Source organism: Ovis canadensis, chromosome 14, assembly GCF_042477335.2.
Source record: "Ovis canadensis isolate MfBH-ARS-UI-01 breed Bighorn chromosome 14, ARS-UI_OviCan_v2, whole genome shotgun sequence".
NCBI classification, from domain to species: domain Eukaryota; kingdom Metazoa; phylum Chordata; class Mammalia; order Artiodactyla; family Bovidae; genus Ovis; species Ovis canadensis.
In genome coordinates, this window is record NC_091258.1 from 36,815,510 (window position 1) to 36,831,957 (window position 16,448).

A 16,448-nucleotide genomic window follows, 5' to 3' on the forward strand; every position below is an offset into this window, starting at 1 on the left:
CCCCTGAGTTATTTAGAGATCCTCTTTAGTGAGTAGAGTCATATAGCATCAGAGCAGCAAGTCTAATCCCAGCTGGAAACTCTGAGGCCCAGAGAGGGGAAGTGACTTGCCCAAGATCACACAGGCAAACCAGGACTAGAATTCTACACAGCGCTCCTTCCAGTGTACCCTGTTTCCTCCTTTTAGGTTAAAGAAGGACAGGGGAAATCAGTTCAGAACATACATATATGAGTGAGCATTAACTAACAAAGGAAGACCTGAACAGCAGGCAGAAGCTTCTCTCCTTTTCCTCCCTGGGCCTGCTTTGTAGGCCGACCCATGATGGGGCCCTTTCAGCAGGGAACCCAGACTCTGGGGTTTCCAGGGCAAAGATCAGAAGAGGAGCATGGGCTTTGGGTGGGCATGCCCCCTTAGTTTCCTCATCTGTAAAGTGGGTATAATTATAGTACCTATTTTACAAGATAGTTGCATGGTAGATTTATCTGTGAAAAGTTTATCACAATGCCTGGCATGTAATTAAGTCCTCAATAAATACTACAGTAGCCATTGTCAATACTGTTTTTTTTTTAATGATACAAAATATAGAAATATACACACCAAAAAAATCACCTATTATCCCAAACCTAGAGATAACCATAATGAACATTTGGGGATTATCTTTCCAGTCTTCCTTCCAAACCTACGTAATATATAGGACATAGAAGTATACATATGTTACACATAGTATGTATAATGTATATACTCTTTCATATGTGTGAGTGCATGCTCAATCACTTCAGTCATGTCCAACTCTTTGCAACCCCATGGACTGTAGCCCACCAAGCTCCTCCATTCATGGGATTCTCCAGGCAAGAACACTGGGGAGGGTTGCCATGCCATCCTTCAGAGACTCTTCTGGACCCGGGGATTGATCTCCTTTATCGCCTGCATTGCAGGCAGTTTCTTTACAGCTGAGCCACCAGGGAAGCCCACACTATTTCATACTTTACTCATTAATTTCAGGTATATAATAAACATTTCCCATGTCATCAAATCCTTCCAAAAATTATTGTTTTCATGGCTCTTTTAACCAACCTCTGATTATTGGAAATTCAGTTTCATCTACTTTGTGGTATTGCAAATAGGGCTTCAGTAATTATTCTTATACATAAATCTTTATAAATATTTATGATCATTTCTCCAGGAGAATCCCTAACTGTTGACTTGCTGGGTCACAGGGCATGCATATTTTTCAAGCTTTTGATAGAAATTTCCAAAGTGCCCTCCAAAAAAGTTGGATCACTTGACATGCTACTAAGCAAGGTACAGGAGTTTATGTCCGCATCTCCACCAACCCTGGGTGGCATCTCTTTAAATACCTTTACCTTTTAGATAGGCCCAAAATATTGCATCTTCTTGTTTTCAATTCCTCGATTGCTAGGAAGTTATGAAGGTTGAACTTTCCTCTGTACTGATTCATTTAGGAACTTCCTTGCTCAGTCACTCAGTCATGTCCAACTCTTTGCAACCCTATGGACTGTGCAACCCTTCGAGGCCCCTCTGTCCACAGGATTTTCTAGCCAAGAATACTGAAGTGGGTTGCCACGCCCTCTGCCAGGGCTGTCTTCCTGACCCAGGGATCGAACCCGTGTCTCCTGGGGCTCTGGCATTGCAGGTGGATTCTTTACAGCTGAGCCACCAGGGAAGCCAGGAACTGCCTGATTAAGTCTTTTAACTATTTTTCTACTTGGGCATCTGTCTTAGTAGAACTACTACATCTTGGTCGAACCAATTTGTAAGAGGATGTTGTATAATTGGGATGCTAATGTTTTGGCACGTTATTAACTGAAATATTTCTTCCGTGTTTTGCTTGTAGCCTTTTAGTATAGTAAGCAAAATGTTGGAGGAACACAAGGTTGGTGTGATGTTTATCTGAATCTGCTCTGCAGTCATTGGTGACTAGACAATCTCATTCCTGATCATTCCTGTTCCCCAATCTGTCTCCCATGTGGGTTGGGAGTCGCTCCAGGAGGGGTCCACTTTGGTGACCACGGGAGCCCTCTCTAGCACTCCTTGCAGTCCCAGCACCCATCCCCCTTCCAGTAAAGACCCTCTTTAGGGAGTGGAGAGCTATCTCCACTTGAACGGCCTCCTTCTCTATGCCCCGGGATATACAATTAACACACAAATATTCCAGTGGGTTCCAGATAAGGGATATTGTCTTTGAACAAAGTGGAGGTGGGGGGGAGGTAAGGGTAGCTGCTGGCTTTTTTTAAGCAACCTAATTTAAGTGTGAAAATCAACTTTTCTTCTGAACAATGTGGCAACAACCTGAAAGCTGTGAAAGATGGTGCTAAAGCTAAGGAATTTGTGAGGAAAAGCTTTTATCAAAAGCCCAGGGGAGAAGCTGACTGCATCTGTGCTTCCAAAGGACTTCCCTGACCTGCTTGGTTAACCCACCAAGGCTCTTGCTTAACTCTTCGAGGATCTCTTCCTTGTCCCCATCGGTGACCTCTGACCAGGAGACACATCCCGTCTTTAGTTGACGTGATGGACACTGACGCCCCTAGCTGTACTCTCCCTCCTTCTAGTGACAGGACTCCCGTTTCTCTCTGACAAATCCCTTTCTCAGTTCATGTATTTGAAGAGAAGTTGACTCCAATGCCAGTGCCAGGGATTTGTCTCACACTTAGTCAATCTGAGCAGCGCCATACTTTGGGTCTCAGCTATCTGTGTAGGGATGGACACAAGATTCAATTCAGGCCAATGAGAGCCAAGCCCAGAACTCTGCTCCAAAGCTTCAGGGCTCTGAGCTCTGAAAGCTTGGCGCTGCTGGCAGCCAGCTTGCCACACTGGGAACCCACAGAGAGAAGTCGAGGGGAGAGATGAGGATTAGGGAGCCCACAAACGAAGCCACACCTGTATTTTCAGTGGTGTGAGCCAATCAACTCCCTAGTATACATAACCACGCCGCCCCCTTGTTTTTTCTCGGCTGCACATGGTCTTCGGTGCAGTGTGCAGGACTTCTCTAGTTGCAGAGCACGAGCTCTAGATCGCGAGGGTTCAGTAGCTGTGGCACCTCTGTGGTTGCAGCACTGGGCTTAGTTATCCTGCCGCATATGGGATCTTCCCAGATCAGGGATTGAACCTGTGTCTTCTGCATTCGCAGTCAGATTCTCAACTGCTAGACCACCAGGAAATCCCCCAACATAAGCCCTTTTGAGTTGGGTTTCTATCACTGACTGTGGAAGGACTCCTCAATAATACAGTCCAGTCCATCAACTGGATCTCTGCCTTGAACAACTGAACTGTAGATACCCATGAACCCAAACCCAGATGAGTTTAGGGTGTGGGTGGATGGGGTGGGGGGCATCGGTAGCCCAGTGAGCTCCTAGGACAGGGACCTGGAAATATGTGTGAGGATAGTTGAAGGAAGCAGAGGAGAACTCCAAGAAGATGTGACAGCCTGTTGTCCTGGAGACCCCACACCATAGACCATTGGATGAAGGATTTTTAGAGCTGAGTTTTAACTCAATATGAAGAAAAGTTACTGATTCTCAGACTTGAGGAGATAGTGAGTTCCCTTCCCCTGGGGATGTATAAGAGGAGAGTGTCTAACAAGATGACATGGGAGAGATTCAAGGACCGCATGCAAGTTGAACTATAGACCCTTGATGTTCCCACTAACCCTGAGCCACGATGAATCTTTTTTTCCCTATGCAGAGGTTGGTTTTCGAATCAGATTTTCCTCTTTTGCTACCCAGCTTTTCTAGCAGGAAAATTATGTTTATGAGGGTACAGTTGCTATGGAGATGATTAAAATGACAGATTCAATGCACAAAGCAAGGAAACAGAGAAATTGCCTTCTACACCCAACCCCAAACCCTTACCCATTTCTGTTACCCAACACACACACACTTCAGGGGGCTCCCCAAAAAGGAACTTAGCTCCCAGGAACCCAGAGTTGAAGGCTGGGTAGACTGTGGGGCAGAGATGAAATTGGACACTGTCCCAGGGTTTGCCTTACTTGGGTGTCAGAAGGCCCAATGGCTAAGGTCCCTTGTCTTGGTCAGTTCCTACCAAATATGGGATTCTTGATCCACTGCTGTTCTCTCCCCTTTCCTCAACTCAGAACTACTTGCTCTTTTCTAAAATGGAAGCTGAATTGCTATTCTGCCAAGTGGAGGAATGTGTCTTAACACAAGTGGCCTTATTGTGTCTTTCAGGCTTTTGCTGATTTTATTATTATAGATCATCATTATTCTGCATATTCACATTCATATTTGGGGCATTATTTTGCGTTAATATTTTAAAATCTTTTTCCAGTTACTGATGTTTGTTTTTCCATCTTGATGTTTTTAAAGTGTGTGTGCACATGTGCACACACAAACTTTGTTGCTATTTTTCAAGTCCATTTTAAAAGGTCAGGCAAAAAAATTTTCCAAAATACAGATTAGCTGTTTATAGGCGCCTTCTTTTTTATGGAATCTATTTATTTTGCAGTGTTAGCCATACCTGAGCTATAGGTGTTTTTATGACCTTTCTGTAGGTCTAATACAACCATTGGGAGGAAGTGATTTTTTTAGTAAACTACCTTTAAAAAAGAAATGAGAGACTTTCCCCTTATCTCAGCATCTTTCATCTCTCTTTCTTCTGTTAGTGACTTTTCCCCTCTCCCTCATTTGGGTAAATACGTACCATGCCTGGGACGCTTATGATCCATAATCCACCAAAAATAAAATGTACAGATGTTTTTCAAGTGGGCCAAAATGGACATTTTCCATATCTCACTCCTCAGGGTATTTTATTATTGATTTTTATTTAGGGGAAAAGATGCATCATCCTTTTGGCAATGAAACCAAAGCAAAGGCCTGTCTTAAAAGCTATATCCTTATGACCCTGGTGGGAACACCTGATGTGAGTGGACCTAGTAATTAGGAAACTTTTGCTAAAGCAAAAATGCCAAAATACCAACAGTGTTATCTCTGGGGTCTGAGAGATATGATAAATTTTTATTTTCAATTTTATACTTTTCCATGGCTTCTGGACTATCTATAGCAATCATAAGCTAGTTGAAAAATAATTGAATATATGAAGATATATTCCTTGAAAAAAATGAAACATATCTACAAAGTTAAAGTCTCCTTTGACTTCTATCACTTCCCATCCTGGTTCCCTCTCTAGATATAACTGCTGTTAGCAACTTACTCTGTATCCTTCTAGAACTTTCTTTGATTAATTTACACACACATACACACAGGCACACAAAAACATATGCATTCATGTTGTTCTTTAAAAATCAAGGGGAAAAACAACGAATTTGGTGAAAGCATAGCCGAGAATACTTACAAATGTTAGAACAAAAAGAGTTTTAAGGGCTTTCTAGTCCAACTCCCTCATTTAACAAATGTGGCACTCAGTTCTCTGGAGCCTGTCTTCCCAGGAAACCACACTCTGATGCGAGCCGTATTTTGATATGTGGGTCTTCTGATGAGCAGGAAGATGTGTAAATACTCGTCTCCCAGGCCTGAGTATGACTTTTAATAATCGAATATGGAGCTTGAGCCAACATTTTATTCAGGCACTAAATTTAAAAGTGGAGCCAAGAGACTTTAAAAAATTTATGATTCCACAAACGCAGGGAATTTTCCCCCACGATCGCTATCTCAGAACTAAAAGCGTAAAACCAGCCCTGTGTGGCTTGGCTCTCTTTGCTGAGCTCCAGCTCTGGGGTGTTCTGAAGTCTCAAGCAAGCTGCCCTAGCTGGGGGTCCCTCCAGGCACCCGTCCTGACCCTCATCCTGGCCCCAGGACTAAGGAGTCCTCCTGAAGCCATTTGGTTCCCTTATCGCCCCTCTCCCTGCAATCCAGCCCTTGGAGCAAGCGCCTGAGTGCCCTGTGATAAAGATAGTGTTTCGACTTGAAAGAGTAATTGCTGACACACATTACTGTTTCCCTGGAGGAAATCAGTCCAGACAAATCCTCTGAAACCTAGGACAGCAAACGCGGCAGATTATGGTAGGAGCAGACTTGGCTTTTGGTCTCCCTTGTGAAGCTGCTCTGTCTCATTTTCAAGACTCCAAATGCCTGCCATGCCCACAACACCCTTCAACCCTTCCCACCCAGCCTGGCCCATCACCCGGATCTGGACTTCAGAGGTTTGGGCAAAGCTTTATCCTCCTTCCCTGCTGCTAGGAGACTTAGGGGACACAGCAAACCCCTCCTATGTGAAGCTCCAAGGACTGGGGGCCAGTAGATATCCCTCCATCCCAGAAGGAAGAAGCCCATTGGACAGAGACTACTTTCATAGGAATTTCTGTATCCCAGCCCTCATTCATTCATTCATTCTTTCGACAGTATTCATAAGCATCAACTATGTGCCTGCACAAATAGGTAATGATAAGCTCAGGAAAGAAAAAAATAAAACAAGGCAGAGAAGATGGCAAAGGCAAGCGAGGTGAATTTATTATCATGTAAGCGGTGGGCAAGGATGACCTCACTGATTGGATGACATCTGAGCAGAGACCGGAAGGAAGAGAGGATGTAGATCGCACAGCCATCTGATGGAAGAACAGTCCAGGCAGTGGGAACAGAAAGTGCCAAAGTCCTGAGACATGAACAGCAAAAAGGCAAGTCTGGCTAGAACAGGATAAGTGAGGGGGAAAATGGGAAATGAAATTGGGGAAGGAGAGTATTTATGGCCATTGTAAGGATTTGATTTTTTCCTTCAAGTAAGAGAAGCTATTGGAGGGCTTTGAGAAGAAGAGGGGCATAACTGGATTCAGATTTTGACAGAATGACTCAGACTTAATTCTATACATACTGTGACAAGAATGGAAAGAAGGAAACCAGATAGGAGTCCATTGTTGTCATCCAAGCAAGAGACCATGGTGCTTGGCCCACGTTAGTAGTGTGGAAGTGGTGAGAAATAGGAGAGTTACTGGACCTCTCTTCTCCTATAGATAGATAGACAGATACCTATGCACCTATATCTATGTGTATGCACACACACACACACACACACACATATAACTGGACCACTCCTACTTCAATTTCATAAGTTAATCTTATAGAAAAACCTAAACATTTTGGCCAACTCAATGCATATACATATGACAGGGTCAACAGGAATTTGGCTTACAATATTGGGGAAATGGAGGTATTGGGGTTAACCAAAAAGTTGTTCAGGTTTTTCCATAAGATCAACTTTTTGGTCAACCCAGTATATTCTGAAATGGGACAATGGCAAAAGAACCAAGTCATAAGGAGTGGGGAACTTAGGTAACGAGAAAAAATGATTAGTTCATGAAATTCCATAACCTCAGATCTTGGAGTGATGAAAAGGCACCCAATGCCTTAATGGATTTCCATCCAGTGCAAGAAACCAGCTCCTTGTCAGTCATTGCATTTCTGTATGCCTGCACTTGAGAATTTACCAAGAGCCCAAAGTATTCAAAAACAAACACACACAAAAAAAATAGGATGTGCATTTCTATAAAGTTTCTCTATTGCCTTTTTTTGTTTCAGTAAGGAAAAAAATCTTATAACACAAATGAAACTAACCATATGGCTTTCCAGCAAATGGCTTTTGCTGGACACATTCCTCATTGTTGGAGTTTAGAGGATTCTGTAACTCTCACTTAAACTTTTAGACACTATTGAGCAATCCAACTATTGAGCAATCTGACTTTTTTCCAAATCAACCAGGAAAGAAAAATAGCTGGTCTTAAATAATTCATCTATTAAAGTCATGATCCAAGTGTAGTAGTTATAGCTATCAATGTTAAGTTGTTTAAAGACTACAAGAGTATCATGTTTTCATATGTATCATCTCATTTGATCTTCACAGCTATATAAGATGGCAGGAATCATTATCTCCACTTTACAAAACAAGATATGGAGAGTCAGAGAAATTAGAGACTCATCCAAAGTTATTTAAAATGTAAATGTTTGGACTTCCTTGCTGGTCCAGTGCCTAAGACTCTGCACTCCCAATGCAGGGAAGCCTGGTTCAATACTAGGTGAGGGAACTAGATCCCACACACAGCAATTAAAAGTTCATACATGCCTGCCTGTTGTCACTCAGTTGTGTCCGATTCTCTGTGACCCCATGGACTGTAGCCCACCTGGCTCCTCTATCCATAGGATTCTTCAGGCAAGAACACTAGAGTGGGTGGCCGTGCCTTCCTCCAAGGGATATTCCCAACCCAGGTATCAAACCCATGTCTCTTATGTCTCTTGCATTGGCAGGCAGATTCTTTACCACTAGCACAGTTCACATATTGCAAATAAGATGTTTGATCCCACATGCCACAGCTAAGACCCAGTACAACCAAAATAAATAAGTTTAATAAACAAATTGGTTTTTTTTAAGTCAAAAAGTAAATGGTGACACAGCATTACTTCTCCCTCTAAAGGTGGTCCTGACGCTTCCCAACACATACCTGACGTGGGGTGGATGGACAGAGCACTGACGTGAGCAGAGAGCCAGACAACTTCTCCCTGAACATTTCCCCTTCATGGAGTGGGTTTCTCCACATGCCGAAGTGGCTTCCTCTGCCCACATGTGTATCTGACATTGTAGCTGACATTGAGTGAACACGGAAAATCATCTCTAAATGCCTCTGCAAGCTGTAGGAAACATGGAAAAGTTCACCGTATTCTTTGTACTTCACCTGACCAAGGAGTTTGCCCTCATCTTTTACAAATGATCGTGGCCAAGACTTCCCACCAACCACGCGAACAATATGTCAAATGACTAATTGGCAAACACAGTGTTTCCAATCAGAGTCTTGATAAACCACTGCACTAGTCTGATGGAAGTCTGCCCAGCTGTAAAGTCCTGATGGTAATGGGTCCGTGTTGTCTTTGACCTCACATCCAAAGTTCTTGGTTTTTAAATATTATTAATGTGCAGTCATTGCGTATGGATTTATTTTAATCAACCAGCAACAGCCATTGTGGCCTTGGAACATGAGTAGACAGACGTCCGTAGATTAACAGAAAGTTGAGAAACAAACTCAAATTTACATATTCATTTGTATGATAAAAGAGGTATTTCCAATAAGTTAGGAAATTAATAATGATTTAATGAAATTGTGCCAAGGAAATTGATTAACTGTTTAGAAAATACAAGGTTAAAGCCTCACCTCACTCTCCCTGCTCAAATGAATTCCAGTTCAATTAAAGACATAAATATAGAAGTAAAATAATACAAGAAATAGATTAGATGATAGGGAGCTTTTTATCTGACCTTCAGCTGGAGAGGATTGTTGTAAATACCCACACAAGGAAGGGCGCTGTGTAAACATATTAATAGTTTGAAAAATATTTTTCCCTTTTTATTTGCTCATGGCTGTGCTGGGTCTTCGTCACTGCCCTCGGGTTGTCTCTAGCTGCAGTGAGTGGGTGCTACCTTCTAGTTGCAATGCTTGGCCTTCAGCAATTGTGACCTGGGAGCTCAGTAGTTGCAGCTCACAGGCTTTGTTGCCCTGGGGCATGTGGGATCTTCCTGGACCAGGGATTGAACTCTTGACCCCTGCTTTGGCAAGCAGATATTTAGCCGCTGGACCACCAGGGAAGCCCTTATATTTTAATTAAAATAGAGTCTTGCTGCTCACGCCCTTACCCTACTCTTACTGCTAAAACTCCCTTTTCCACTCCTTCCCTCTGACCCTGAGTCTTCCTAGGATCCAAGGAACATCAGGCCAAAATTATTCACTCATCTTGAGAAAGGGAAACCAAAGACCCAGAGAAAGGAAGCAACTCATCTAAGAACAGATAGCTTGCAGAAAAGAGCCGGGTGGCTTGGGTTTGACTCTCATCTCTACCACTGTGTGCCACTGTGCCCAAAGCTGAGCTCCCCTCTCTGAGCTTCAGGATCCTCAGCTGTAAATGAAGAAGGAACTAACACTGTCCTAGTGGTTTCTTGTGAGGATAAAATGAGTTAATCTGCAAAGTATTGGGAACAGTGTCAGCTCTATAGCAAGAGCTCAATAAATGGTAAGAGTTATGTTTACCTCAGGCTTCCCTGGTGTTTCAGAAGGTAAAGAATCTGCCCACAATGCAGGAGACCTGGGTTCAATCCCTGGGTAGAGTAGATCCTGTGGAGAAGGGAATGGCTACCTGCTCCAGTATACTTGCCTGGAGAATTCCATGGACAGAGGAGACTGGTGGGCTACCGTTCATGGGGTTGCAAACAGTCGGACATGACTGAGCAACCAACACCCTTACCTTATCCTGGCAGATAGGGTTTGCATGATACATGTCCTCATTACAATGGCAGGTACTAGGCCAGCATTAAATCCTCAAGAAATACTTATTTTTGATAGAAGGTGAGTAATTGTATATCGCACCATTGCCTTGAGACCTATTCTTTCATTTTAGACTCAGAACTACATTGGGATGCAAACAGGGCAAACACAACTGTACCCATTTCAAAGATGATAAAACTGAGATGTGGAAGTCCTTGCCTTCAGCCACAAAGACTTGGGAATAAGCTCAAATATCCCAGCTTCTCCACTACGCTTTCACACTGAAAACTTAACCCTGTTCCCCTACAATCAAACAAACGATAGTTGTCACGCTTGTTTTTTTGTCATCAAAGTCCTCCCATTTATGAAGCTTATCATGCACCAAATTGATCACTAATGCTGCACAAGCATCATCTCATTTAATCCTTAGAACAATCCTGGGGACTAGACATTCCTGTGAACATTTTATACCTAAGGAAATCAAGAGTTAGCTAATAAGCCTAAGGTCGTAGAAGAACAGATGAAAATCCCTATTGTAATGGAGGTCTGTGTGATAATAAAGCCTAGGTTATTTGCCATTTTTCTAATGGCAGAGGAACTGGGAAGCAGAAGGGCCCAATTCTTGCCTTAAAGTGTTCAGGAGTCCACCTTGGGAAGATGCCATGGCTTAGAATAGACATCACCAGGATTCAGACTCAGATTGTCCGATTTGGGGGCCTGTACATTCGTTCCCAGGTTACCCTGCCAATTAGTCCCCAAACAATAATACTGAAATACTTGATGATATTAAAATGTTAAAATGGTAATACTGAAAGAAATCATTGTGTGCCTACCCAAAAGCAAAAGCCCTATCTAGGAATCACAGAGATGCATCCATTGATTATTAATATACCAATGAGTCCAACCCACTGATGTTGATTCCTGCCACATGCCAAGCACTGCTCTAGGTGCTGGTGACACCACACCAAAGAGTTTGCCAAAAGGTTGGGGAGAAGAGACATAGTTAGACAACTGGAGAAGTAGTCATTGAAGATGAAAGCAAGAGTTTGGGAAAAGAGTTCCAAGAGATGGGGTCTTGGTTTCTGTATTCAAAACACTTAAGACCTTTTTGAGGAGACAAGACACAGAAATCACCAAGGGGAAAGTTCCATGATAGAAGTAAATAGTGTAGATGATTGTAGAAAGGCGGCCAATGGATTGCCAAATGAGCTTGAACAAAGCATGGTACTGGGAGGGTTAGTGAAAGTTAGAAAACTGTGGAGCGCTCATGCAGACTTCAGGGCCTAAGCTGGCACATGTGTGACTTAGATCCGTAGATAATCTTATTCCCCTGAGCTAAACATGAATAATAATAATAATAAACTAAAACAAAAAAGTAAAAGAGCAAAGCATTGTCTCCTTCCCCTGCTGCCCCTCCTCTCCCACTCCCAGTCTTGCAGGTTGTCACCCTTCTCTCTAAAAGGCCTGGTCCATAGATCCCCACGTCTGATGGAAATCAAAGCAGGGAGAAAGTGTGAGATCATGTTCCCCGTGCCTTCCTCGGCCCTTCCCCAAATCACTTCTGACCCCACTGTTAGGAGACAATATTGAAAACAGTCCAAAACCACCCCACGAAAAACATGAATCAAAAAGTCGCGACTCCTGGACATGTTTTTAAAATTGCTCAGTTGCATGCAAGTCCCTTTAGTGCTGGAAGGACTTTAATAAAATTGATTTTCTGAGTATAGCCTTTTAGCAGCTACTGTATGAGCTTGAAATATGAACCCTTCATTGTTGAAAGTGTTTCATTTTTGGCCTGTTACTAATGATGAAGGGAAAGTGTGGGTTTGGAATTCTCTAAGGCTGACATTCTCATAATTAAATAGTGTTAATAATAAAGCTTTTGCAGATTTTAAACAAACTGGCACAGAGGTGGAACAGTTTGCCGTATTTCATTTAGAGACCACAGCAATTAGCCTTTAATGAATAGTACACAGCGACATAGAAGCGAGTCATTTCTCCCTGTCGTTTATTTGCCAAATCACAAAAGGCGATGTTTTCATTCTGCTGATTGAAAATGATGCTCAGGATTTCTCCTGAAAGCCTCTTAAGTAATTGCCTCATGAAACTGAAAAATAAGTAAATAAAATGAAAAGGAAGAACATTAATTGCTTTTAATATCTCCGGTCTAATTTCGGCCAAGCTTAGCACGCTAATAGCTGGGGATCTCAAGCTGCACAACAATGGATCAAAAATAGAAGGCTCATCGTGGTTGATATATTTAGAGGCTGATGTTTTTCTTTTATAATTTTAGGAGAGAGATGTTCCCGGGCACATTGTGACTCCTCTCTGTGAACTGACATGGGGTGTTTTTATAGAGGACTCACGGGTGGGGTGACTCTGAAGTCATTGCCAAAGGAAGATGACAATGATTATCCTGAAGGTGAGACGAGAAAGAACTGCTCCACGGTCAAGGTTGTGAACAACAAAGGAACGGTTATCCTTTTAGGGTCTTCCTCCTCCAGGCTTTTGAGGACAAAGATGAATTATTTTTTAAAAGGTAGGTAGCCTCTAGAACTCTTTTTTCCACACTTGAAAATATTATTTCTTATCTCTGAGACTCAATTTTCTTATCTGCAAGCTCATGGAGGAAGGAAAGGCAGGAAATAATGACTTAACTGGATAAATCCTAACATCACCTGGAAGCTGTTAAACATTCAGATTCCCAGTTTCCATTTGGAATCCACTGAATTGGAATTCCCAAAGGAAGGGCTCAGGGATTCCACCCTTTATGAAAGCAGGCTCAGGGGTCCTGAGTACAGGTATCCCCCACTATTTGAAAGTTCGCTTAATACCTCCTCACTTTTAGGAAAGACCTACGTTGGTACCTGTTTCACTAACTGAAAGAAATCCAAAGAGAGTTTTTGCCTTTAGGAAAAAAAGGCAAAAATGGGAAAATAATGTTCAGTGCTTGTTTTGCAGAAGCCAGTATGGAGACACCTGAACAGTGAGAGTGGTTCCACCAGACTCCTTCTCAGGCAATACACTCAGCATCGCAGCATCAGGCCACCGTGGCTTTGAACTATGTCTGTGAGTATCTGTGCTTTATCTCGATTGATTTTATGCATCTGTTGGCAAGATGTGTCAAGATTGTTTCTTCACTTGACACCATTTCAGCTTATGAAAGTTTTCATGAAAATGTCATACTTTTGGACGGCAGGGAATCCTGAACCTGGTAAGCTTGGTTAACTCGCTTGAGCATCTCTGGACCATCCAGTTCCACAGGCGTTGACAGACTCAGGGACCGCCATGTTTGAAGCAGTGCATTGTGGGAGATCGCAGAGGCTCCCACAAGGGGCCACTTGAGAAATCACAGACCCCCAGCCTGAGAAAGTCTTCCAACCCGTCTACCACGGAGCTGCGAACAGTTCACCCTTCACTGTGACGCTGAAAGAGCAAGGGTTTTGTTGAAATAACTTCCTAGACTCAATGTGGAGCTTCTCCTGCCCAGTGTGCAAGGTCAGCAAACCGAAACTCAGGCAACTTCCGTGTTCCTGTAAATGACTCTCCTGAAACACAGGCTGTCCAGTCAGCCAGTCCCCAGACGCCAGCTCTGGGCTCTATACTTACTTATTTGTTCCTTATCCATTTTCTGTCTCTTCATTGTTCCTTATTCCTTACCCAATGAAAGCTCTGTGCCTGCCACCCCATTCTGCAGTTTTCTGCACCCTTGGGGACAGAAAATGCCCGCTTCATGGAGTATTCAAGTTTGTATCATCCACATGGTCTTCTTCAATCATTTTTAACAGTTACAAGGAACAGCACTAAGGAAAAGTAAGCTGTAGCAAGGCTTGGGTGGAAGGTCAGGTGATGGGGGAGGCAGAGGCCCCACAGGGAAATATATGCTCAGTAGCAGACAGTACAAGACAGACCAACAGACAATTTGAATGTCCCATGCGCACCCCCTTCCATGCCGGAAGGCCTGAGTGATACAGGGGCCCTTCCTCTTTCTGGGTCTCAGAGTGCCCAGCTAGAGGATGCGATGGGTGACAGAACCAAATGTGCCTTCAGGTGGTGGCATTACAGCTCGTAACACTTGGCAGCTTTGCTGGGCTGGTCCAGACTTCTGCTGGGATAGTCTAACCTAATTCTGCTTTGCAGGAAGGGCTTGGGTAAAGTACTTTGATTTGACCTTCTAGTGAATTCCAGATGGAGCTGGAGCTGGCCTCATCCAGAATGGCAGGTGCTAACTTCACATCCAGGCATTTTAGGAACAAAACAGCCTTAAAGATTGAAAACTAAGGTTGTTTTGTTTGCTTTGTTTTTAATGTGCTTTTTCTAAATGAGGAAAAATGAAGAACAGCCTGATATCAGAAACCAACCTAAACATTTTTAGTTTTTAATACCATTTAACTTTTTTTCTCAACCCTCTTGCAAAGTCATTGTTATATCATGGTCCATATTTCATAAAGCACCTCATGCCTTACTTGGCACACAGCGGGTGCTCAATATGTGTCAGGAGAACTAATTGATATGTTAATAATCTATTGAAGTATCACTGTGCTAAATACTTTCCACGTGTTGTGTCATTTAATCTTCATAGTCATCCTTACAGCCAGGTAGGTAGGCGTGAAGTGGCATCTCACTGTAGTTTGGATTTATATTTCCCCAGCAATTAGGGATGGTGAGCATCTTTGCATGTGCTTCTTTGACCAGTTGTATATCTACTTTGGAGAAATATCTATTCAAGTTTTTTTGTCCATTTTTGAATCGATGTTCATTTTTTGTTGTTGAGTTGTGAGACTTCTTTGAATATTCTGGATATTAATCCCTTGTCAGGTAGAGAATGGACATGGCTACATGGGGAAGGAGAGGGTGGGACAAATTGGTACAGTAGCATATATATACAGAGAAGGCAATGGCACCCCACTCCAGTGCTCTTGCCTGGAAAATCCCATGGACTGAGGAGGCTGGTGGGCTGCAGTCCATGGGGTCGTGAAGAGTCGGGCATGACTGAGCAACTTCACTTTCACTTTTCACTCTCATGCATTGGAGAAGAAAATGGCAACCCACTCCAGTGTTCTTGCCTGGAGAATCCCAGGGATGGGGGAGCCTGGTGGGCTTCCATCTATGAGGTCGCACAGAGTTGGACACGACTGAAGCGACTTAGCAGCAGCATATATATATATATACACATACACACACACACACACTACAATGTGTGAAGTAGATAGCTAGTGGGAACCTCATATAAAGCACAGGAAGTTCAGCCAATGCTCTCTGATGACCTAGATGGGTGGGATAGGGTGTGGGTGGGAGGGAGGTCCAAGAGGGAGATACATATCTTTACATATGACTGATTTGCTTCATTGTACAGCAGCAACTAGCACTACACTGTGAAGCAATTTTACTCAAATACCCTTTATCAGATATATTATCTGCAGTCCTATTCCACAGGCTGCTGCTTCACTCTATTGATGGTGTCTTGATGCACAGAAATATTTCAGCTTGATGGTCCAATTTTTCTATTTTTTTTCTTTTGTTCCCTGTGCTTTGGTTCTACTTCAAGAGCTTGAGTGATTTTGATGTAGCCAAACTTGGGGACCTTAAACCCAATCCCTAGTCTACACATTTTTTTTTATTTAGTCATCCTCACCTCCCTCTCAGTTTTTCCAAATAAAAACTCACTTAGAAAAATCTGTCTTTAAAAGAGAGAACTTCTTGAATGAACAGTTCTCTTCCAAGTGAGTACCTGATTGCCAGGGCATCAATATCCCGCAGCAGTAACTTTAGAATAACCTCCACAGGTTTAAGAAGCATTGATCTAGTGATCAAACCTCACCTTTTAAAATGGGATCACTGAGTCCTAGAGAAGGAAAATTAATTTCTAGAAATGGACGGTGTTTCTGCTGCCTGCCCCTTCGAGCTCTGTCTGGAGGACCCTGAGGGGATCAGCCATAGCTCATAAAGGGAGAACCCCTTGATTCCTGGCTGGTCAAGATGATCAGTTGATATAAAATTCAATGATGAAGATGTTTCCATGTGTATGGAGAGCTTTGGAATAAAAACATATTGCTAAGGTAAAATAAGACACGATTTCTTTTAAAGAAAAAGAAAAATCACCCAAGTTTAACTAGGTAATTAATTAATTCACAAGTAGGTCCAAAGTGAGAGCGATTACTAAACAATGACAAATGATAAAGAATAAACCCTAAGGTAAGTGATGATCAAGAAGATG